This window comes from Macaca mulatta, chromosome 5 (assembly GCF_049350105.2).
Source record: "Macaca mulatta isolate MMU2019108-1 chromosome 5, T2T-MMU8v2.0, whole genome shotgun sequence".
Taxonomy (NCBI): Eukaryota; Metazoa; Chordata; class Mammalia; order Primates; family Cercopithecidae; genus Macaca; species Macaca mulatta.
Window position 1 is genome coordinate 30,677,201 of NC_133410.1, and position 21,818 is coordinate 30,699,018.

Here is a 21,818-nt window from a genome sequence, read left to right on the forward strand (position 1 = left end):
CTTAGCCTCCCAAAGAGCTGGGATTACAGGCATGAGCCACCACACCTGACCATTGAGCATTTCTTATAGGACCATTCTAGTAGTGGTGAATTTACTCACTTGTTTGAAAGTGAGAAAAAGTTTGATTGCCTGGAAACAATTTAATTTCTTCTTTATTATGAAGCTTATTTAGGCAGGATATAAAATTTATGGTTGGCAGTTTTTTGTTTTTTTTTTAATAGGACCCCAATTGCTTCTGGCTTGTAAGATTTCTGTTAAGAAGTGTACTCTTGGTCTGATGAGGTTTCTTCAGTAGGTGACTTGACACTTTTGCCGAGTTTGGATTTTTTTTTTCCTTCATATTGACTTCAGACAGTGTTATGCCAATATGCCATGGTGTAGTCTGTCCTGCAATATATTGACTGGATGTCTAAAGGTTTTGCTAGACTAGGACATTTTTCTATTGTTTTCTTAAATAGATTTTCTAGAATTTTACTTTTTCTCTTTCTTTAAAAAAAACTTATGATTTGTGAGTTCAGACAATTTTTTTGATATTTTATTTCTTGAAAGCTTTGTTCATTCTTTGTTATTATCATTTTATTTTTATATGACTTGATTAAATCAAAAGACCTGTCTTCAAGTTCTGAGATTCATTCTTTTGTGTGGTGTAGTCTATTTTTGAAGCTTACAAATTTTTGTTGTAATTCCCTCAATGCATTTATTTCCAGAAGTTCTGTTTTGTTTTTAAATATATTTATCTTCCTGGTGAATTTCTTATTCATATCTTTAATAATTTTCTGATTTATTTGTATAGGTTTTAGATTTCTCTTTCATCTCACTGAGCTTATTTAAAATCAATATTTCAAATACTTTATGTGAAATATTGGAAACTTTTTTTTGGTTTATGTTTTGGTAAGGATTCATTGCTAGAGAATTACTTTGTTTTTCAGGGGGAGGATGTCATAACACCTTGCTTTTTCACACTTCCAGTATTTTTACACTGATTTATTCCCATATGAAGAAACTTGATTTTTTTTTTTTTTTTTTTTACTTTTGAATTTACTTTCCTTGGGACAGGATTTTTTTTTTTTTTTTTGCTTTAGAATGTGATTATGATGTATGTTGAGTAGGACCATTTGGCTTTGCTTCTGGGTGCATTCAGTGGCAAAGACTGTATGATTCCCTCAGTCAAAAATAGCCTTGTGTGGTGGCTTTCTCAGATGCCAGTTGTAGTGGTATGCTGGGTCAGTGAGCAGTCTCATGACCTCTTGAAAAACTGGGGTGCCCTAGGTGATGGTGGTAGCAGAGATTGTGAGAAGTTTCTCTTCAAGTTCTGTGCATTTGTGTCAGCAGTTATTGTAATGAGCTATGCAAATCAACCTCCAGACCAGTAAGTGACACTTACAAGTGAGAGCCAGCTGCAGTGGTGGTAGTAGGGTTTATTCTTATCCTTTGTTCACTAGGGGTTAACTAGGGGAGATACTTGGGTGTTCCAGGTGATGAGTTAGACAATGGAATTCTCAGTGGTCCTGGTTCTGTGCTCTGCTTCTGAGGAGGGGGCAAAAGTGACCCAGGCAGGGTTGGGCCAGGCAATCCTGCACTTGGACCCCACAATGATGGGCACAAGGGCTGGCCCTGACTGGAGTCAAGGAGCAGTCCTCAGGCCTTGGGAGAAATGCCCCTGCAACGAGTGAAGTAACTGCATCTGTGCTTAAGTCACAGTACCAGGAAAGAGGGGCAGTCCTATCTCCACAGCCAGGAGAGGTACAAGTAGACAAGAGTGAGACCTGCTCTGTTCTCATGCTCAAACCTGGCAAGGCTTCCTCACAGGACAACTCTGGCAGCTTGTTGGGACTGTTAGACAAGTCGCATGCAGAGTGCGCTTCAATCGGTTAAACTTCCCCAGGCTGTAAAACTTGCCAGCTGGGTCAAAACCATGCCTCTAAGACAAATCCCCTCATGCTTTGGTCCTATGAATGGGAGTTGCCAAACTCTTAACATCCATGGCTGGAGACAAAAACCACACTCAACTCTCAGCTCTGGCCATAGGTTCCCTCCTCTTCTTGAGACCAGAATACCAATCCCTGGTTTGACACTTTCTAAACCAGTGACTGTTACCTCCACTGGCTGGCAGGTTTCCATATAGCCTGCTGTGAGCTAGCATCAGAAATGGCTTCTTTCTATTTGTCTCCAGGAATGAAAACATGCACGGAATATTTCCCAGTGCCATTCTTTCTCACAGTCTCCTGGCTCCTCCCCATGTTCGATCCAAGGCTTGGGATGGTCAAGAGGCTCCCCTGTGGCTTGGTTTGCATGATTCTCCAATGAGAATGTACGTGAATCACAGAGACACTACCGCCCGCCACACATACACTTGGGATTCACTAATTTTCAGCTGGACAAAGTCAATGTTGGTTGCTGTCTGCATTCTTTTTCTCAATATCTGAAGTTTTGTTTTGCTTTTCTGTTGAACTCCTATGTTCTTTTTTAAGTGAAAATTCATGACATTAATCTTGGCACACTATTTTGCTATTTCCAAGTGGTTAAGTTATGCTGGCAAAGCCTCTATACAACAATCTTGGAAGGAAAAAAAAGCACCAACTATACTTCTTTTATACTTAAGACTCATCTAGTGTTTCATAGGTTCCTACCAAATTTATTTTAATCACAAAATAATATTAAACTGGATGTACCACAGGATTATCCATTCACCTACTGTAGGACATTTTGTTTGCTTTTAGTTTTGTGTGATTATGTATAAAGCTACTGTAAACATATATGGGCAAGTTTTTATGTAGACAAAAGTATTCATATCACTTAGTTACATATCTAGAAGTCTAATTTTTAGATTGTTAGCATGATAAGATCTGCTAAACTGTTATTGAAGGGGCTGTACCATTTTTCATTCTCAACAGCAATGAACGAGATTTCCTGTTGCTTTTCATCCTGTTTGGTATTGTCAGTTTTTTGGGGCTGTGTTTGTGTTTCTTTTTCCTCTTTTTTTTTTTGCCATTCTAATGTGCTATTATACTATTTGAATCTGTGATTCTCTAATGACAAATGATGTTGAACATCTTTTCACATGTTTATTTGCCATCTTTACATCCAAAGTATTTGTTCAGATTTTTTTTCTTTTTAAAATGAATTTTTTTTTTATTGAGTTTTGAGTGTTCTTTGTATATTTGAACACGAGTTTTTTATTATAGGTGTTTTCCAATTATTTTCTAGCAGTTGGTGGTCTGTATTTTCATTTTCTTAATAGCATCTTTTGCAGAACAGAAATTTTTAATTTTAACCAAGTTCAGCTTATCAACTTTTCCTTCATAGATCATGAGTTTATTGTTTTATTTTTTTAATTGCCAAACTGAAAGTCTCCTAGTTTTTCTTCTAGACATTTTATAATTTTGCTTCTATATTTAAGATCTATGATACATTTTGAGTTAATTTTTATGAAAGAACTAGTGTCTGCTTATAGGTTCATTTCTGTGCATACGAATTTCTAATCTTTGCAATATTATTAGGTAAAAAGTATTTCTTCTACATTGAATTAATTTGCTCCTTTGTCAGTGATCAGTTGGTTATATTTGTGTGCGTCTATTTCTGGACTATGTTCTATTCTGTTAATCTATGTATCTTTTCTTTTGGCAATACTACAAGGTCTCCATTAGCTCTATTAAAATAGATCTTGATATTGATACTGTATGTTCTTAAAGTTTGTCTTCCTCTGTACTATTTTGTTGGTAATTTTAAGTCTTTTGCTTATCGCTATAAAGTTTAGAATCAGGTGGGTAATATCTAAAACAGCTTTCTGTGATTTTGAATGGGATCTATAAAGTTGTGAAGGACTGACAGCTTAACAATATTGAATTCTTCAATTCACATATGTATTTATTTATTTATCTCTTCTGTAATATTTTCATCAGAGTTCTGTAGTTTTCTGCATATAAGCTGCATATGTATTTTGTTAAATTTATACCTATGTATTTCCTTTTTTGGTACTATTATAATGGTATCTTTTTTATAATTTCATATTCTAATTTTTCATTGTTAGTATATCAGAAAGCAGTTGAGTTTGTATATTGTCGTTGTATCTTGCGATGTTTTTATATTCACTTTAATTCCAGGAAATTTTTCTTTTTGTAGGATCTTTGAGATTTTCTACAAAGATAATTATGACATCATGTCAATAAAAACACATTATTATTACGTTCTTAACTGCATAGCTTTTATTTTCCTTGTCTCATTGCAGTAGCTAGGGCTTTCAATCTAGTGTTGAATAGGTGTGCTGAGAGAAGATATTCTTATTTTGTTTCTTATCTTATGGGGAAAGCATCTAATTCTGTGTGTTATTGATTATAAGTTTTTTGGCAGATGTTCTTTATCGAGCTGGTAATGTTAATCTATATTCCCGATTTGCTGTGTAGTTTTTATTGCAAATTAATATTGGGTTCTTTATCAAGTTGGTAATGTTCATCTATATTCTCAATTTGCTGTGAATTTTTTAATTGCAAATTAATGTTGGTTTTTTGAAGAAGTTCTTTCTTCATCAAATAACATGATCACATGATTTTTCTTCTTCAGCTTGTTGACATGTTGAGGCACGCGGTTTGATTTTCAATGATGAATCAATCTTAAATAGCTGAAACAAATCACCCTTGTTTGTCATGAATAATTCTTTTCATATATTGTGGTTTCAATTTGGTACTGTTTTCTGGGACATTTGTATCTACATTCATGGAAGTATTAGTATGTAGTTTCCTTCTTTTTAATAAATTCATTACACTTTAGCAATATATAATATTGGCCCTATATAATGAGTTAGGAAACATGTTTCCTGTGTCTGTTGCCTGGAAGAGGTTGTGAAGAATTGTTTTTTTTTTTTTTTCTTAAATAACTGGTAAATTTTTCCAGTAAAACAATATGGGCTGCTTTATATTTTTGTTAGGTTGTTAATTAGTGATACAATAGAACTATTTTCTACTTCCCCTTGTGGGAGTTAATAGTTTGTATCTTTCAATAAATTGATAAATATTGTCTAACATCAAATTTGTGAGAATAGCCCTGTTCAATGAACACCTGGACTATCCTTTAATGACATCTACATCAGTAGTAATGATTAGTGTTTTATTTCTGATATTGATAATGTATGATCACTTTCTCTCTGTTAGTTTTACTAATGATTTAGCAATTTGATTGATATTTTAAAGTTTTCAGCTTTTTATTTTATTGATAATCTCCATTTTTTTCCTCCATTTTCAGTATTATTGACTTTGCTCTAATTATTATGTTTTATTAATTTAGTTGTGTTAGGACTAAATCACTCTTTCCTACTTTCCTAAGGCAGCAGCTTAGGCTATTGATTTTTGATCTCTCCTTTTTTCCTAATATGTCTTTAATGTTATGAATCTCTCTTTAATTATTGATTTTCGTATATCTCATACATTTTTATAAGTTGTAATTTCATTTATATTTAGTTCTAAATATTTTTAAATTTCTCTTGAGATTTCTTTATTGTCATATATGCTATTTGAAAATATGTTGTACATTCAGTAAATAGTTGAGGATTTCTTAGTTATCATTTAGATATAGACTTATAGTTTAATTCCATTATGGTCTGAGAACATGCATTGTATGATTTCTAAACATTTAAATTATAAAGTTATGTTTTATTTCTCAGAAGGAGGACTCTCTATGCAAATGAAACACAGGAGTTTAAGGAGAATAGTCTGTTTTTGAATGAGATGTGCTGTGAATATCCGTTAGATTGAGTTTATTGATATTTTTCTTGATGTCAAATGTCTTTATTAATTTTCTGTCTGCTTGTTCTATCAATTAATGATAAAAGTATACTTGAGTCTCTGTCTTAGTCTTTTCATACTGCTGTGATAAAATACTATATACTGGGTAGTTTATAATCAAAGAAGTCTGTTTTTCACAGTTCTAAATACTGAGAAGCTCAAGATCAAGATGCTGGCAGTTTTGGTGACTGATGAGGTTCTACTTTCTGATCCTTAGATAGCATCTCCTCACTGTTTGTTTGCATGATGGAAGGAATGAGGAGGTTTTGTTTGGGCTTTTTTTATAAGAGGCTAATCTCATTTATGAGAGTTTTACCTTCATGACCTGTTATGGTTAATACTGAGTGTCAACTTGATTGGATTGAATGATGCAAAGTATTGATCTTTGGTGTGTCTGTGAGGGTATTGCCAAAGGAGATTAACTGGCCTAGTCTCCCAGCCTACATCTTTCTCCCACCCTGGATGCTTCCTGTCCTCGAACATCGAACTCCAAGTTCTTCAGTTTTGGGACTCCTTGCTCCTCAGCTTTCAGATGGCCTATTGTGGGACCTTGTGATTGCGATCATGCCACTGTACCCCAGCCTGGGCAACAAAGTAAGAACAAGTCTCAAAAGGAACTGAAAAGTACTGTGGCTATATTTTTCTTTTTCTTTATGCATTACTGTGCTGCCAGTTAATTCATTTATCAGCAACATCATTAAGTGAGTTAAAAGATATATGTGTGTGTGTGTGTGTATATATGTGTGTGTATATAACATGTGTGTATGTGTGTGTATGTATATATATAGACTCCCCTTTTTAATGTATATGTGTGTATATATGTGTGTGTATATACGTGTATATGTGTGTGTGCATGTATATATATATGCGTATATACATATATACACGTACACACACATATGCACACACACATACATTAAAAAGGGGAGTCTATATATATACACACACACATACATACATACATATAATATATATAGCCTATTAGTTCTCTCCCTCTAGAGAACCCTGACTAATACATGACCTTATCACTGTCCCAAAGGCCCCACCTCCTAATACTATCATCTTTCATATACCTTTAGACTTATTATATTTTCTTGGAGAATTGGTCCCTTTAGCACTACACAATGCCACTCTAACACTTGGAATTTTATTGCACTATGGTTTTCTTTGTTGGAAATTAAATAGTTACAATAGCTTTCTTTTATTAGTATTAGCATGATGTAACTCTCTACATACTTTCAATCTATGTATGTATCTATATTTAAGTGAATTTTTAATAGATATTGCATATTATTTTTTCTCTATCCTACCACTTTTTCTTTTAATTGCAATATCCAGACCACTCACATTTAAAATGATTACCGATATAGTTGTATTAATATCTACCATATTTATAAGTGTTTTCTATTTATTTTATATGTTTATTACATATGCATAGTTATTTAAAATTCCTTGTTTGACAATTCCAACATCTATATCATATTTGGTTCTTGTTATTATGATGCTTTGTCTCTTCAAAATATGTTTTTTCTTGCCTTTTGGCAGGCCTTATAGCTTTTTGTTAAAGTCAGACATGATGTATCAGTTAATAAGGACTACATTATATGTGGCCTTTAGTGTGAAGATTTATGTTACTCTTGCTTGAAATAGGATTGTGTTTACTGTTTTCTATAGTTGTATGTGCTAAAGATTAAAATTCTTTTTCTATTCTTACTCTGTCTTCTACATTGTTTTGGGGCTTTTCTAATAATTGCTCTCAGGGAGAGTCTGAAACTAACGACTTTTTTGTTGCTGTTGCTGCTATTCCACTGAGATCTATTGGTGTAGTGGTAAATTATAGGAGAAAGAAAGTATTGTGCAATCTTATAACTAAATTCTGTTGGTTAGTGAGCTGTGTGTTTCTGGGCTGTGATTTTCAAGCATTTCTTAACTTTTTATCCCCACTTAGGTGAGACACGAAGGCAAGCAGTGTGATGTTTGAGAAGTTATCTTCTCTTAGATGGGATAACGCTATATTAGCCTTTTCCCCTACAGATGAAATCTTTTGTTGGGTAAAACTTGAATTTATTTCATAATGATTATTCCTCCCTTCCCACCGCTAGAGCCAGGAAGGTATCCTTCTTGGCTCCTGACAGTGAGAGACTGATGGGGGTCCTGGAGAAAGTATCCACTTACACTGTAGCCTCAGAAGTTGCTCCTTCTCCCTGTAGTTCACACTCAGTCTTCAGCATTCATCAAGATTACTTGTTCTGACTTGCTGACCCCAGTAGCCTCTGCTCCAGAAGAATAGATCTTGGCAATGACTTTTGGATTCATCCTATCTCTCCATATTTCAAGATATCAGTTTGCTCTGTGACCTCAGGTCTCTGATAACTTCAAGAAAAGTCATAAGGTTTCAGTTTGTTAAGATTTCTCAACTTGTCAGAACTGAAGTGATGACTTTCAGACTCTTTAACTGTTGGAGCTAAAACTAGAAAAAGAACATTTCTTAAATGAAAAAGAACAGATTAAAATAGAAGTGGATCACATTTAGTAAATGTAAGAAATATTTTAAATTATATACAGAAATGTGCATGTGTGCAAGTATTTAATGGGCAAAAATAGAATTGATCAAACTTTTAAAAAAGTTAAAAACATACTGGCCTAGAGTACTGGTTTAGTTTTGTTTTTTTCAACTAATGGGTATTCAAATGCTTGGTGTATGCCTGATCTGAACCAGGTTAATATAAAATATAGGAAAAAATATATTTCCCATTCCAAATAAATCCCAGTCTACTGGCTGTAATACAACAATTTTTTCTCATAACTAGAAATTTGCAACACTCCAAGGAAATATTTCTATAGATATTAATTTAGTTTTGACAGTGTTGATCACTAAAGAGATAATTAACTAATTTTTAAAAAACTGGAGGAAAGGTTAAAGAAAAGCATTTGAAAAAATAATAAAAAAGAACAGTAGGAAGAATCCCAGTACTTCAACTTATACTGATACAGTCAAGCTTCTCACGTGAGTTTTTCTTTTAAATCATTATGTCATTCTGTTCTCATTGGGGAATAGTTTATTCACATTAGTTAATTTTCCACATACCTAAAACTTCACTTTTTCTATTAAAAAATATTTTTTACTCTAAAATGTGTCTGATTAAAACACATGAGGATTTGGATTAGAAGAGTATGTGTAGATCATTTGTTAGTACCAATCACCTTATCTTGATATATCCCACACTGAGGCTCTTTCCTGTTTTAGGTACCAGCCTCTTCCAAGGCACTTGTTTCAAAAAAATGTTTCTTAGGTATATAGTAAAAGGTTTTTCCCATTACTAAAAACAGGACTCCTGTCTTTGATGTCCAAACTAAAAACAACAATGAAGCAGACTTTTCCAAAACTACAAATCAAAGGAAAAAAAAGTCCTGTAATTCCCATTTTTACAATGCACATAATCATTGTTAAGGTTCAAATGTGTCCCCCAAAATTTATGCGTTTGAAACTTAATTCTCAATGCAATCGTGTTGAGAGGCGAGACCTTTAAAATTGGTTAAGTCATGAAAGTCCTTACCTCATGAATGAATTAATTCCATTCTTTCAACAGTGGGTTCATTATTGTTGGAGTAGATTCCTAATAAAAAGATGAGTTCACCCCTCTTTTCTCTCTGTCTTCCTCGTGTGATGTCTTCTGACATGTTACAGAACAGCAAGAAGGGCCATGCAATATGCTAGTGCCTTGGTCATAGACTTTCCAGATTCAAGGTCCTTGAGAAGACAAATTGTCATCCTATATAAATTATCCAGTCTTAGGTATTTTCTTTCTTATAGCAGCACAAGACAGACTAAGACAATCATTTCCATTTTCCCAAACAGTCTTATTAAGCCATTTCAATGATGACGTAATTGAGTCTCACGGAAGTTAAGCAACTTAGATAAAGATAAAATCAGTGCCTCAGTAGTAGAAAGCTAATAACATGTATAGCAAATTCAAACTTATACTAAAGTTTATATGAAAATATAGAATGTTAACCACTGTCTTCATATCTACAATTTGCTTTGGAAATAAATTATCGTTTTTTCACTTAACTAACATTTTAATACAAATAAAATAGCAAAAGCTTATAATATGGAGAACAGTTGATTATTTAAATCTGTACATTCAGAACTGTTACATACAAAAGCATATTAAAAAGTCATGTTTACTTCAGAATTTGTAGAATAAATAAAAAAATACAATGTATTTCAAGGAAGATAAAAATCTATAAAGATTTTCCTAAGGAAATGCATGATAATAAGATTACTATAGATTTGTATCTTTATCACTAAGTAAAGCTGCATCCCAATTTTATGGTAAAATATAAAATTAATTCTCAAAAATATATATGAAGAACTAGTAAACTGGACTTTGTAAACTTAGATCCCAGGCCAATGTGTAATACTAGTTTTTGTCACTGGTGAAAAAAAACTTACCGTGAATCTCTATTTCTTCTTTTTAAACTAAAGAATGGTAAGTTTTATGACTTCATAAGCCCCTTTGAGTTCTAAAGTTATCCATCTGGTTTTACTTACACATGAATTCGTCAGAGATAGTAAATCTTCTGTTTTATTTTTATTCACTCTATGTTTCTTGTACTTGTATGAAGGCTGACCATAATTGCTGCTGGATATCAAACACCTCATTATTAACAATGCGGTTGTCTACAGATTTTATGTTTTTAATTTCAAATGCCTGAAAAAAATGAGAGTTATTTTTACTGAGAAAAGTTCTTTAACTTAATAATTTTTTTTCTTATTGAGTTGATACATTTTCATTTTTCTTTTCGTAGAAGTCTTATTTCTACTTTTCAATAAATAAATTTATGACTGCCAACAACTTTCTCAAAGTCACAGTTGATTTCACAGATGATCATAAAAAGACTAGAAACAGCTAAAATAATGGAAAAAGTGACTGCCTGATAGAACACTTTTGTTGCATGTATTCATGTATAACAATTCATGATGAAAATATGAGACTACCACTACATTCAACAAGTAGTTCAAAAATAGCTAAGATTAAAAATTTTCTCAGCTATATTTCTGCATTTTTCTGGACTTTTGATGCTTTCATTTTTAACTATGTGATTATTGATATACATGACTTTTTGGTCACTATGCAATGACATTATTTAAATTTCTGCTTTGACCACTCAACCCAAAACTTGTAGTTTAAAATATTATTTATTTATGTCACTATTCTGGGAGTGTACAGTTTGGGCCACATTGATCTGTGTTAAGTTTTCCACTGGTTTTGGCAAGACTCATGTGAAATGTGGTCAGCTGCCAGGTTGTCTCATGGCTCATTGGTTTCAAGGAGTCTCTTCTTTGATAGTTTATATCCGCCTCCTGTAGGTCAGCCCAGACTTACTCAAATGGTGACAAGGTCCACCATGACAGCAAAAGTGGAATATGTAAGTCTTCCTAAGGTCAAGACTTCAAATTCTTCCATCATTTCTAAATTTTATCATTCAAAGGAAATCACCAGGGCAGCTCAGATTCAAAGGGCATAAATACAAACTACACATTGATTAGAATAGCTGCAAGATTCAGGCATGTTGGCTTATGTGTGTAATGCCAGCACTTTGGGAGGCCAAAGCAAGAGGGCTGATTGTGCATAGGAATTTGAGGCTGCAGTAAGCCATGATCATGCCACTGTACCCCACCCTGCCTGGGCAACAAAGTAAGAACACGTCTCAAAAGGAACTGAAAAGTAGTGTGGCTATATTTTTCTTTTTTCTTTTTGCATTTACTGTGCTGCCAGTAAATTCACTTATTGGCAAAGTCATCAGCAAAGTCATATGTGTTGAACAAATGTTTGGTTGAATATGCATGAAATAAAGAGATGAAGATAATATAATTCAGTATGAGGCTAATTACTAGATTCCCAAATTGTGACCTTAAATAATGACTATTAAGTATCATGTTAGACATTCTTCAGATAAAATTTAGGACCATTTGTGATGGCTACAACAAATGCTTGGAATAGTCTTTAAAAAAACTAACAGTAGACATATTCTGCCCTTAAGTACGGAATAAATCATGGGAATAATCAACCTGTCTCATGCAACAAAAAGTGTGAGAAAAATATTGTTTACCCCAAGAAAATTTTTTTTTTTTTTTGAGATAAAGTTTCACTCTCGTTGCCCAGGCTAGAGTGCAACGGTGCAGTCTTGGCTTACTGCAACCTCCACTTCCTGGGTTCAAGCGATTCACCTGCCTCAGCCTCCCAAGTATCTGAGATTATAGGTGCCCGCTATCACACCCAGCTAATTTTTTTTTTTTTTTTTCCTGAGATGGAGCCTTGCTCTGTCGCCCGTGCAGGAGTGCAGTGACGTGATCGCGGCTCACTGCAACCCCTGCTTCCTGAGTTCAAGCAATTCTCCTGCCTCAGCCTCCCAAGTAGCTGGGACTACAGGAGCATGTCATCACACCCAGCTAGTTTTTTTGTATTTTAGTAGAGACGGGGTTTCACCATGTTGCCCAGGCTGGTCTTGAACTCCTGACATAGGGTGATCCACCTGCCTTGGCCTCCCAAAGTGCTGAGATTACAGGTGTGAGCCACTGTGCCCATCCCCAAAGAAATTTTTAAGTGAGGACTATTCCCTGGTATTGGAGGTAGAAACTATATTCATTTATTAATTCTATAGATAACTGACCATCTAATTTAGAGATATAACATAAACCACACATTTAAAAATCCCTGCTTTAATAAACTTATAATATAGAAGGATAATTTGTAAATAGAATAAAGAACAGTATTTCAAAATTCCCAGTTTGAGCCTAATCGATATTTTCCCTGAGTTTAACATTTCTGTAAGTCTCATGGGAAAGTCCTGTTTAAGGATTTCCCTTCATCTTTTTACATTAAAAGTCAAGGAGCTAAAGAGTCAAAATATGGGAACAACTCAAAAATCTATCAACTGATAAATGGACGACCATTATTGGATGAAGTATTATTCAGTCACAAAAAGGAATGAAGCACTAATAGATGACACAATGTGGATCAATTTCTGAAACATTAAGTATAGTGTTTCACTTAGTAAAGTGAAAGAAGCCAGTAATGAAAGACAACATTAGTGCGGTTCCATGTATATGCAATGTCCCTAATAAGCAAATCTATAGAGACAGAAAGTACATTAGTGGTTACCTAGGGCTAGAGACAATGGGAAAGTTGTAAGGTGAAGAGTACAAGGTTTATTTTGGGAATGACGAAAATGTTCTAAAATGGACTATGCTGATTATAGCACAACTCTGTGAACACACTATAAAACATTGAATTATATACTTTAAATGCATGAATTCTATGGTATATGAATTTAATCTCTGTAATTTTTTTCCTTTAAAAAAATCACATGGAAAAGAATTTTCTTTCCTGTAATGGGAGAGCAGCTTATGTTCACATGTTTCTATCAGAGTTCCATAAAAAGAAGAGAGAAAAAATTATACACAAAATTATTTGAAGAATTATTTCCTGAAAATTTTTCAAATTTTGTAATTTACAGTAAGCCAAAGATTTTAATATTGAAGCAAATTTCAATAATGTTAATTAAAAAGAAAACACCACCTAATCACACTAAAATTAAATTTGAGACTTAAAGATTAAGAAATAATCTCAAAAGCAGTAAGGAAAAAATACATATTAAATATAGGGGAACAGTGGTAAAAATAAAAGGTCTCTTTCTCTACATAAGTGTATGTATATATGAATATATATGAGTATGTATATGGCCATATATAAATATATCTATAAATACATGTAGATACACATAAATTCACATAAATATATAGATGATTATAAATATATGTGCATCTATCTACACACTCAGACACAACACACACACGCACACACACACAGAGGTTTATTTATAAAAATTGGTTCATGCTATTGAAAAAACTAGCAATTCCAGTGTCTTCAGGGTAAATGGACAGGTAGAAGACACAAGGAAGAGTTGAAGTTAAATCTGAAGGCTGTCTGCTGGCAGAATTTATTCTTCTCTGGGGGAGATCATCCTTAATTGTCTCAAGACTTTTAACTAACTGTGGGATAAGGTTCACACATATTATGGAGAGTATTTATTTTACTCAAAGTCTACTTATTTAAATATTAATCTCATTTAAGAAACACCTTCACAGCAATATTCAGACATGTATGAACAGATATCTGGGTGCCATGGACAAGCCAAGTTGGCATATAAAATTAACCATCACAACCTCCAAACGAAATTGCCAATTAAATAACAAGACAATGCAATTAGACTGGCATCAGACTTATCAAAACAATATAAAAAGCAAGCCTTTAATGGAGCATCATTTTTTAAAGAAATTTAATTTAAAAATGAGTGAAAAAAGAATGTTTACTATTAAGTTGTCCACCAAGTATCAAAGCTATTTAAATATTGTTTTAAATAGTGAATAGCCCAGGGTATACTATCCTCATTAGCTGTTCTCACGTAATCAACTAGAGTGGTCAGAAAAGGTTTTATTAAGGAGTCACATAATGAATATTTTAAGCTTTGTTGGTTCTATGTGTTCCTGTCATAGTTTCTTCTTCTTTTGTTTTTCTACAACTGTTTAAAATTGTGAAATACATCTTTCATGGACTATAATTTAACAGGATGTATGCCAGATTTGGCCCCTGGGAGCATATTAATTCCTGTGTTAAAAAACGTGCTTCATCTAACCAAGAGATGAGTGAATGAACACTGGCAAAAGCACTACTGATGAACATTTAATTGTAAAGGCAAGGGCCAAAAAATTATTATATATATACACATATACACACATACATATGTGTACTTCAATATGTATACATATGTAAATAAAAATGTATTCTGACAGAGTCAAAATAATGAATGTAAAGGATGGTAGAAAAAGAGAGATGGGAATAAGAAATATATATTCATTGAATAATGAAAAATCAATAGGTGGCAATCAAAAGATGCCATAAAAAGTAGCAGAGTAAAATGTAAAACAAAATAAATAAAAAGAGATTAAAGGCTTTTAAAAAAGTAAAGGTATAAAGATAACCACAGGATCAAAACTACTGATATTTCTAAATATCAAGTAAATTCGTCAATAAAATACATCAAATAAAATACAAATAGCAATTATAAATCTGACAGCTGAGACCAATAACAGTCATAGAAATAAATATGAATAGACTTAATTGTTAGAAGAGAAGATTTTCATTTTGGCTAACAAAAAAACTACCCAACAACATGCTAAACACCAGAGATACTGACAACAGAAATTCACAGGATCTAAAATAAGAGTTTCTTGGTTTCTACAACTTTTTGAGTCTGAGATTTTACGTATTGACTTGTAGCGCATTCTATTTGTCAAATCAAGTCATACGGCCATCGAAATTCAGATAAAAAGCAAACTAGTCCTTCATCGAAATTCAGATAAAAAGCAAACTAGTCCTTCACTGGAGTTGCTGCAAAGCCATTGTAAAAAGCCATGGATGTTAGAAAATAATATTTGTGGATACTATGATATTATTTCAAACAACTTACTACATCTGGTATTGCATTACACTTAATCTTCACAGAAATGCACATGAAAAGTATTACTATTATTTTTCTTAATTTACGGTTATGGGAATTTTGCCTCATGGATGTTAAACCGCTTGTCCAAGATTATATCACTTTTAAAATGACATTATTAAGACATAAATCAATTTTTGTTCAACTCTAAAACACATGCTACTGAAGATTACACCACGCTAATTGGTTCTTTCCCTGTTCTGGAGTTCAATGTATTGCATGGAAAATCTTATTTCACAGCCATATCATGACATTTGGCTTCTATTCTCTATCCCTGTGCTGAAAGTGTCTTCAAAGGAAACTAAATGCTAAGAGAAAGTAATTTACTTATTTGCAAATATTATGATTGTCTACATAGAAAACCCATGAGAATGATAGAAATGATGACAAGTAAGAGAGTTTGGAATGTAGCAAGTCACAGAATTAATAAATATATAAACATGAATGGTTTTCCTTGATATCAGTCATGACTGGTTAAAATGTAAATAATTAAATAAAGCACATGGATAATAGCAAAAATGATGAGAGAAATACAAGTTTTCATGTTTTATCCTGGTCTTCAATCTCAAAAATACAAACTCTTCTATGTGGAGATTTCATGCACACTGCAGACTTAATATTGCAAATTGAACTCATCATTATCATGTCCCTCTATCCTACTTCACCTTATGGATTCCCTTGCTCAACTCATGGCATTCCCATGTCCTTATACCCATGTTGAAAGTCTGAAGTTATTGGCTTCATTACTTGAATATCTCCTCTCCTTACACCTCAAATCTATATTTTTGCTAACTTTTCCTCTAAATGTCTTCATAGACTTCATTTATAATTTTCATAAAATAAAATACATGTATTTTAATGTATGTTTGTTGTTTTGATAAATGTATCCACCTATAGAAACACCACTTTAATCAAGCTATAAAATATTTTCAAAATCCCAAAAAATGTACACATAACTTCTTAGAGTCAGAGTCATCCTCCCAAGGCAACCACTGAACTGAGTTTTATCACCACAATTTAGATTTACCTTTTCTTTTCTAGAACATTAATAAACAGAACCATACTGTGCGTACTCTTTTGTATGTGACTTATTTTGTTCAACACAATATTTTTCAGATTCATTCAGGTTGTGTGTAACATTAATTCATTAATTTTTTATTGCTGGATACACTAAGCCAAATATTTCTTAGGTAATTTTGTCTTCACCAATGCTTAGGTTACAAATCTCTTTCTAATTTGTGTCTTTCCTATTAATGGCATGATTTACTTTCATTATGACTTTTTCGAAAGTCTCTTTCATACTGTTTCAGAGCACTATTATAAAAAGCCCCCAATCTAACTATGCAACTCCTCTACAAAATATCCATCAATGGATTCTCTCAAATGATAGATTAAAAGAATAAGCCCCTTACCATAGCATCCAGGATCATTCAAGATCCGTTCTTTTCCTCCTTTGCCTGCCTTATCTCATTATGATTCAGAACTTCCTAAGTACATTTACATTTCATCATATTTTATTTTAGCTCTCCTTTGTTTTGCTCTACATTATTTGCTTTTCAAGCCTAAAAGAGTTTTCTTTGCTTCTTTGTTTAGGTGAGAGTTTCTTCACAATTTGAATAGGAAAGTATAAGGCAGAGAAGACATGGTAATTTAGGACAAAAAGAATAGTGTTCAAAATGTTGATGCATATTTTTAAAAGCATGATGAGATGGTGTGTATGGATGAGTAGAAATCATGAAAGTATTTCTGATATTGTTTCAGCTAGATCTCTCAGGGGGTTTTGCAGGAGCTGACATTGAAAGTCTAGGCTGAGTTGACATCAAATGTTCTGCAAATTAATTCATTGGCCATTATCTAGCAAAAGTGATGGAAAATGATTGAAATGTTCTGAATGTTATATTATCTATTGCTGCTGCAACTAAGTACCACAAATTTAGTGGTTTAAAACAACACAAATTTATTATTTCACAGTTTTACAGGCCAAAAAGTCCAATTCGACTCAATTAATTCATATGACCCAAGAGTTACAAGGCTAAAGTCAAAGTATTTATTGGCTGGCCACTTCTCTGGAGGCTTTGGGCTTCTATTCACTATCATTATGCTGAAAGTGTCTTCAATATGAGAAAGAATGGGGATACCAATAAGAAACTAAATGCTAAGAGAAAGTAATTTACTTACTTGCAGATACTATGATTACACAGAAAACCCATGAGAATGATAGAAATGATGGCAACCTAACAGAGTTTGCTAATGTAGCAAATCACAGAATTAATAAATATATAAACACGAATGGTTTTCCTGGATATCAGTCATGACTAGTTAAAATGTAAATAATTAAATAAAGCACATGGATAATAGCAAACATGTGCAAACTCTGTTAGGTTGTCATCATTTCTATCATTCTTACGGGTTTTCTATGTAGACAATCATAGCATCTGCAAATAAGTAAATTACTTTCTCTTAGCATTTAGTTTCTTATTGGTATCCCCATTCTTTCTCATACTGAAGACACTTTCAGCACAATGATAGAAAAATAGAAGCCAAATGCCTCTTTCTCATATTGAAGACACTTTGAGCACAATGATAGAGAATAGCTTTCCAGTTCATTCAGCTTGTTAAAAGAATCCAGTTTCTTATACCTGTAGAACTGAGGTCCCTATTCTTTAATGGCCGTCAGCTAGGGCTGGCCTCTAGCTCCTAGAGGTTTCTTTCTCTTCCTTATATATGGCTCTCTCACTTAGAACAAGCAATGGCTCATCAAATCCTTCTCATACTTGGCATCTCTCTGACTTCACTTTTTGCTGCTTATCTTCTAGCACGTCTCTTCTGCTCACATCTAGACAAACTTTTTTTGTTTGCTTTTAATGACCTGTCTAATTACACTGGGCCCATCCAGAAAATCCAGGATAATCCCCCCTTTTACAGTCCATAACCTTAATTACATCGCACGGTCTCTTTTGACATGTGACATAACATATTCCCTAGTTCCTGGAGATTAGTATGTGGATGTCTTTGGGAGATGAAATTTGATAAGGTCAGATTTAGGTTGTAAAAGATGCTTATAGATGACTTACATCTCCACGAAAATTCATGCATTGAAACTTATTTATAAGGGGGGTAATTGAGAGGTTATTAGTCCTTTACAATAAGCACCCTCCACCTTCCTCAGTGAGCTCCCTTGTTACTTCTACCACGTGAAAACACAGCAAAAAGGCAACCTTCTAAAAACCAAGAAGTGGGTCCTCACCACACAGCAAATCTGCTGGAGCCTTTATCTAGAACATGCCAGCCTCCAGAAGTGGGAGAAATAAATTTCTATTGTTTATAAATTACCCCGTCTATGGTATTTTGTTATAGCAGCCTAAATGGACTAAGAGAGAAGGTTTATTCTGGTAACTGGGTGGAAGTTATATGTGGACATAGCAGATGCCTCTGTTGCCTGCATTATATTCCTTCAATCCACTTGTGATTTCAGTCACATCTTGTGAGATCACATTCACCAAATTTTCCCACTGTCTTACCTCAATTGCAAGCTGTAAAATTTATAATTTGCTCAAGGAACTTTTTATTGCTGTAGTTTATCCATAAGCATAGCCCAGGAGTCCTAGTGGGGAGGTAGAATAGGGGCGTTTTAAGGCTCCCAGGTTTAGATCCTCATCTGTGAAGGATGAAAGTTGATTGATAAATGCACCCCTCCCATTTTGCATGCGATGAGTCTTCACATTTATCAACAATCCCAGTGGATTTGAGCCTGGTTCCCACACCAGCAACTCCTTCCCTAAACACTGCTGCCTGCGATCACTTCCCAAATAGATTGCCTGTCAGTGCCCATCTCCTTGTCTCAAGTTTTGTATTTGAGATAATTTTAACCAAGACAAAAAGCAAGCTGTCATATTTATAGAGAGGCCACTATCATATTTTATTATGAGGGTCTGAAAGTGTTAACCAAGGCAGTGGCAAAGGGCTAAATGAAAGAAGATAGTTTTAAGACATGTAACTGATTATATTTAGAAACATATTGACTATGGAATGGAGAGAGTGAGAGGATATTTGAGAAGGTTAACTTGCAAGGAAGGCAGGGGAAGAAAAGTGAGGTAGTATTATATCTATCTGTTCCCAATATGGACTTTAAACTAATCTGAACCAATGATAAACCTGGACACTATCTAGATTTAAGCATCAAATATGCAGTAAGTACTTAATTACTCCAAAGTACTTCATTAGTATATTAATTAATTCTAATGTTACAGAGTATGGAAATCTTAAACTCTTATATAGTGCTTACTATAAGCCAGGTACTGTTCTAATCACTTCATGATGTAAAACAATTTTATCCTCTTAATATCCTTATGGGTAGATACTATTAAATGACCCCTATTTTAAATATAAGAAAACTGAGATACAGAAAGATTTAATAACTTTCCCAAGTTTACACAGTTTTAAGTAGTAGTGCTGGGGTTTGAACCCAGGGCCATCATGCTCTTGAGTTGGAGATTTTAGTTCTACACGATTCTGTATCTCTTAGTATTAATAATACTAGTATGTTTTCTAGTAATACTAACATAAGTATGTGTGGTCTTGGGAGATTGAAAACACGGACACAATATTTTACAGTCCTTCTATCAAAAGGTAGAGGCTATTTCCCCAAATCTTGAATTCAGGCTGGCCCTGTGATTTGTTTGACCAATAGGTGTAGGCAAATTAAACATTACGTGAGTTCTACAGAATAGCCCCAAGAGTCCTTGTTGTTTATGCTTTTTCTCTCTTTTAAGGAAGCTAAGTCACACTGCTAACTGACGAGAGACCAACTTGAAAGAGGGAGGATCTGCCAATAGCCAACACCACAACTCCAGATATATGGGAGTCAGGTCATCATAAACCATCCATCTTTCTCCCAAGTCACAGTAGACTGCAACTCCATGAATGAGACAAGGAGGTATCGGTAAAAACAAAACAAAACAAAAAACAATAACTGCCTGGTGTAACCACAGAATCTTAAGAAATAATAAATCATTTTAATACAATGTTTTGAGTCGGTTTGTTATACAATGGTAGATAACTGACTATGATTAACAGAGAGGCTACTTACAATAAGAAATAAAGCTAGCTGCTGTGGGAAATAACAAGGTAGTAAAAATATGTTGCTAAAATTAAGAGGTAGCAGTAAGACTTCACCTTGAGGAAGACAATGATGGAATAATTAAAAACTATAAAAACAAATCTAGAATATTTTAAAAGATTCCTTCAGATAAGATCTTAGAATGGAGAAATAGTAACCAATGAAGAAACGTTTGCTCCTAAACTACATGTTTTCCTTGTCTGTGAAACTATTGCAAATTCACATTATAAATAGTGTGTTTTTATGAACACAGTTATTTTAAAGATATAAAAAGAACTGAAAGGAAGATGAGCTTTGAAGTCAGATAAGACAATATTGTAATACTTACGTTACAATTATCTGGATGGTTTTGAAACAGTTACTGGAGGTCTTTTTACCTCATTTCTGGTCTGTTAAATGGGAATGTTGGCATCTGATTTATAGACTTGTTTGTTAGTTAAGTACACTGACATAAGTAGACAGTTATTTTAGTGTCTAGTTTAAAAATTGGTGTGCAAAAATTGTACTTTACTTCACCCTTAACTTGTTGTAGGAGAACTTAAAGAAATATCCATAGTTCATTATATCACAACGAATATGGTGCCACTTTCTCAATTATATTTCTAATGAATTAGAATTTTCCATTGCAACTTTTACACCGAGGTACGCCTAAAACAGTGTGGCTTTCATTTTAGCTAACCCAATTGATAATAAATTAAAATATTTATCATTATAAAATAATAAACAAAATAATATATAATATTAATTAAAAATATATATTATTACTCTTTAAAAAAAATTCTTATGTCTTCCAGGCTATAGGGCAAAAACTGGGGTCCACAGAATGCTTGCTCAATCAACTTTGCTCATCCAAAATCACAAAAATCGCCTCAAAAAATGTTGATGATAATTTAATTTTCTTCACTCTCCATGAAGATGTTAAATGCTCACTCTGGGCAAGGAAAAAAGACAGACTCATCAATTGTGTTACTGATGATATTCTTGCAAAAGAATTTTCTTTTAATTGAAAAAGTTGAATATGAGCCAGGCATGGTGGTTCACGCCTGTAATCCCAATAGTTTAGGAGGCTGAGGTGGGTGGATCACTAGAGGTTGGGAGTTTGAGAGCAGCCCGGACAACAGAGCGAACCCTGTCTCTACTAAAATTACAAAAAGTTACTGAGAGTATTGCTGGGTGCCTGTAATCCTACCTACTTAGGAGGCTGAGACATGAGAATCGCTTGAACCCCGGAAGCAGAGGCTGCAGTCGGCATGGTCAATAGAACCAGACTGTGTCTTTAAAAAAAGAAGGAAAAGCTGAATATGGCACTGTAGGTGCTACTATTCAATTCTGACTGTCTACATTCCTGTACAGCT

The 21,818-nt window shown here is 33.7% G+C and overlaps 1 pseudogene across 1 annotated transcript in view; it reads left to right on the forward strand.

The window, feature by feature from the left end:
* LOC114678147 (uncharacterized) overlaps positions 1-21,424 on the forward strand; it is a 131,474-nt pseudogene extending 110,050 nt beyond the window's left edge. Inside the window, exons 3-4 of the transcript XR_003729418.2 lie at positions 20,117-20,212; positions 21,258-21,424. The product of XR_003729418.2 is annotated as an uncharacterized LOC114678147 (transcript). The remainder of the gene's footprint in view (positions 1-20,116; positions 20,213-21,257) is intronic.
* The last annotated feature ends 394 nt before the right edge of the window (positions 21,425-21,818 follow it).